Raw genomic sequence first — 4607 nt, forward strand, 5'->3', positions numbered from 1 at the left:
CAATGCATCATGCCTCAACCAATTTGTTTGTGGTTAATGCTAGAGTTCAGTTAAAGATCAGTACTTCACACGTCCAACTGCCACCCGTCATCATGGCCGCCCGGACAGGGAGGAACAGGCAGGGCTCTGTTCTTTCTTTTATTATATATATATATATATATATATGCAAAGGACAAACAACCAGCATAAAAAATGTGAGTTACAACTATATTTCTAGTATTACAACCGATTTTGATCTCTAGGGTAAACCACTGGAAAGACTTGAAATGTTGACGTCTGTTTTTTTTCTTTTTTTTCTTTTTATTTATTTTTTATTGGCCAGATTTATATGGCATTATATTATGATTGGTTTCTGTGATTGGTAATGTAGCTTACTTCAAAAAGATCTCATTGCATAATATTCGTAATACCAAAGCCGATAAGTAGCGCACGGCCTGTCCACACTATCCCCATATGTGACCATTATTTCGGGGTCACCTGATGTCCGAATGCCCAGTGTGCGAGAAAGTAATGCACTCAAAATATCCCACAATGCACCTTGAGAAGTAGCGTCCAGTGAGGGTTACTGAACCGGTCAATGCATTGTGAGAGTCAGAAAAACAACAAAAGGCTGGGATAGGTCTTTAACTGGGCACAACTCGAATGAACACAAATAGTAGCGCTGTCTTAATGCACTGTTGACCTGTAAATATGAGTAAAATTTCAGACAAAACATTAAACAATCTAGTCCATTTACACAGGATCCATCTTAACAAAAGCATGTATATAAGTATTATTTATTACAGAAATTTTATCAGAGGTTAGCAGACTCTTCTTTTCTCCCAGACGTCAGACCTGAAAGGAGTGACCTCAGTGTCCGCTCTGCTCTGTGAATGAGTACACTAAATAGACCGCTAAAAGGTCCAGGGCTGTGTAAGGTGGTTGTTGAGGAGTTAGGGACTACAGTGGTCACAGCCATACTCTGCACCATTTTCTCCTCCTAAAACAAAACACTTTAGCGTGGATAAAACTATCTTTTTGAACACTTGGCAAATTAGGCCTTGTCCGTTTAAACCCACATCAGCTCATTTACCTCAAGTGAAGCATATCATTTTCGCTAACCTTTGCTAATGCAAGCAAAAATAACACCGGGCTTCTCAGGTGGAAAATGGCCTAAGCAGAGATTTAATTCGGTGCGTATGCTGAGCGTGTGGAGCTCTTTATATGTGGATGCAAGTATGTGAAGTTAATCTGCCTTTAAGTGTGTGCTGGTGTTAGCCATAACATGTTGCAGGACCTGGTAAAGTGCTTGATGGTGGCTGATAAAGTCAGTGCTGTGACTGGAGAGAGGGGGTCCACAGCTCTGACCTGTGCCTCTGGACCAGTGTGGACCACCAGGAGAGAACCCTGACCCTCCACTGACCTGCCCCACCCACTCATGTGAACTCTGCACTCGGTCTATCTGATATCAGCCACCTCAGGCCCTTCACAACTTGAGTGCTTACTCATTACTGCAGGACGGTTAGGCTTCAACTATTGCCAAGTAGTGAGGGCTGTCAATGTAGTGTTTTATCCAAGGACGCAACAATGATATGTATCTTTTTCTTCTTTTTTCTTCTTTTTCTTCCTCTTTTTCTTTTTCCTTTTTTTTTTTTTTTTTTTTTTTGCAGAAATCTAACTATCTTAAAATAGCTGGGCTAAGTTGTTGATAGTTGAGGAACTTTTGTACTAGAGGGCATTCAACCTGTTTCTCTTCAAACACATGGTATTGCTTTGCTTGAAATGTTCTACAGTATGGCAATAAAATTGTGTATTTTGCATGTATTTACTCACAAGAGTATCTAATGCAAGGAAAATACTTAACAATAACATGCGTCAGGCTTAGTTGGGATAGGTTAATACTGGGGGAAACAATTTTAAAAAGTTAAATAATGAAGTGATGTACTAATTTAGGCAAGATCAAATTGGACAGAATTATTAAATAAAAATATAATATAGTATAATAATATAAAAATATCTCATGTAAAGTTTCAATGCTAGGAAACCATTTTGCTACGATATAAAAAAATTAATAAATAAAAAAAGAAAAACAGCCACTTATTGCATTTCTTTGACCTGTGGCAGAGGCATGTGTGGAATCCTTCTAAAGGCCTAACTAAATCCAACTAACTGACAGGGACAGATTACAAGCTTATATGTAAACACCAACTTCACAACTCTCTGTAAAGAACTGCTCTGAGAGCTGCCCCCAGTTACGATAATGAAACAGTCTTTGTAAGTAAAATGAACACCCAGAGAACTCAAAAGCAGATACAGGGTGAACACGGCAGTGACTATAAACATACTGTGTGATGTTTGCATAGAAATCACTGGATTAAGCAAATAAATTAGCAAAAAGTTAGGACATTGTGCTAACTTGGCAATTCAATAGTTTGGGTTTAAACTGTTGAGTAAAAAGTATTTGTTGCTGTTTTTCTCCCAGGAGACACAGAGTAACACAAAGAGGACAGTTAAATTTCATTGCCCCCTCCCAGTGTTGTGTCTAAGGACAAGTCAGTCCTCCACTGAGAGTCCACTGCTCCTTTTAAATCCTCTTATTTTATGGCCTCTCCTGTCCACTCAAACTCACTGTCTGCACCAGGGTCACACCTCTACACTGTCCCACAGAGAAACAACTAGCCTGAATACTCTCCTGAGAACTGGCAATCTGTTCAGTATCAAATAAATCTACTGGCGAGGTTGATTGTTTAGAATACAGAACAATAAGCTCTACGAATATTTTTTGGCTGATATGTTTGGCCGATTTTGATTATTTTTCCCAAATTATGTAATTTAGATGCACTACAAACTTCTCCAAAATCTTTTTTTTTTTACCACAAACCTTTAAGAGAGCTTTGTAGTCACATTTTGTGCAGCTATGTCTTTGTATTAAAATGTGAGTATTTTTTAGGCAGTAGACTGACCAAAGCAAGATATCGGCCCATGCTGTAGATCGATGGCCGATATAACAGCCATCCAATATACTGCTGCGATACGTACTCATGTAAAACTTCTGAGGTTGCTTTTGTTACTAACTGTGATACTCACCACCATTGCTCCTGCTACATTTACATTTTTGTGAGTGTACCACTGCTATAACTTAGATACAAATGACTTTAAAGTTGCATAAAAGTACTTAAATTAACATTACAGCTATCACTCACGACTAGCAGAACTACCAATACCATCAGACCTAATCCAACTCTAAAGATGTATCTGCTGCTTGCACCTGCTTGCCTTCACGGGGATGTCATCGCATTGCCTGGAATGTTCCCCAATACGGCATTACCCTTCTTGATCTTCACATTGACAAGCAGATGGTGCCACCAGGCCAAGTTCCAGTTCAGATCTGTGGAAAGGTGACAGCACTATGAAAGCTTTTACATAACTATGTATAAAGCACTTAAATCATGAATGCAGGATGTTTTTACCATACGGTTGAACATTACAGGCGAGGTACTAACATCTCCAAGGCAACAAGCAGATGGCAGGCCCTCCACCAGAAAAGTTACATTTTGCACCAACTACTGCAATAGTTCACAGAAGTTTTTTTGCATGAATGCCAAAACAGCACTAATTCTCAAAACCTATAATGACTTGAGTAGAAGTACCAAACTCTGAAACTGAATAACTCTCAATTTTCATCTTGTTCCTTGTCTTGTGTGGCCTCCTCCGCTTTAGGACCCACCTGCCAAAATAATTTATGATCCGGTTAGGAGCAGCGCTGCCCAGGATTCTGAAGGCTGGACTGTGGCCCCATACAGCACAGCTACAGTGTTTCACCATTATCAGACGTATCCCTGGCGGCGTCATAAAACACCTCATATTACAACACTTCCCCATCTGTCTCTGCCGTGCACTCTTTCACACCCTCAAAGTCCGGAGCCAGGATTTAAGACCCCTTTAGGACTTTTACTCCAAACCCCAAACTGAACCAGATCGAACTGCACTCGATGGGTATTATGGACATTGTTTTTCAACTTGTAGAAACTGTTTTTTGACTTACCACTTGACACTTACCAGGAGTTCTCTTCTAAAATCTTTTGCCAAGTCTATTCCCTCAAGAAACTCAACTTCACCAACTGTTCCACTAAAAGTACTCATAGAATTTGAAAGATCTCTTAGCTAAGGTTACGTTTGACCACTAACCAAACTGAATTCATTATCGTCTGTGCAGTCCCTCAGGTGTCCAGGTAGTTTCCATCGCAAACAAGGTGTGAACAGTTCACACCTTAGGGTAGTTCAGTGGACTACATATACTCCTCGCTCTAAATAACCAGGGTGTGTTAGTTTGAGTAGGCAAACCTTTACTAGGACACTGCCAGAAGTTAAAAATCTGCGTGGATGAGTGTCAAAATATTGTCACTCTCAAAAAACATTTGTCCAGACAGAATTGAACAATGTTGTGACGGATATACTTCAGTGTTGTTGGGAGTAATTTCCTATAGTTATGACATTTTAACAACTTTTGAGCTCGTTATGATAAAGTATAGTTTTGTTCAGTTTGCATATATAGGTTTACAGAGTTTTCTTGGTGGAGAAAGAGTCTGGGGGTGGCCACTTGAGTGTGTTTTATTGTCCGGTCTCCC

This window comes from Periophthalmus magnuspinnatus, chromosome 4, assembly GCF_009829125.3.
Source record: "Periophthalmus magnuspinnatus isolate fPerMag1 chromosome 4, fPerMag1.2.pri, whole genome shotgun sequence".
Taxonomy (NCBI): domain Eukaryota; kingdom Metazoa; phylum Chordata; class Actinopteri; order Gobiiformes; family Gobiidae; genus Periophthalmus; species Periophthalmus magnuspinnatus.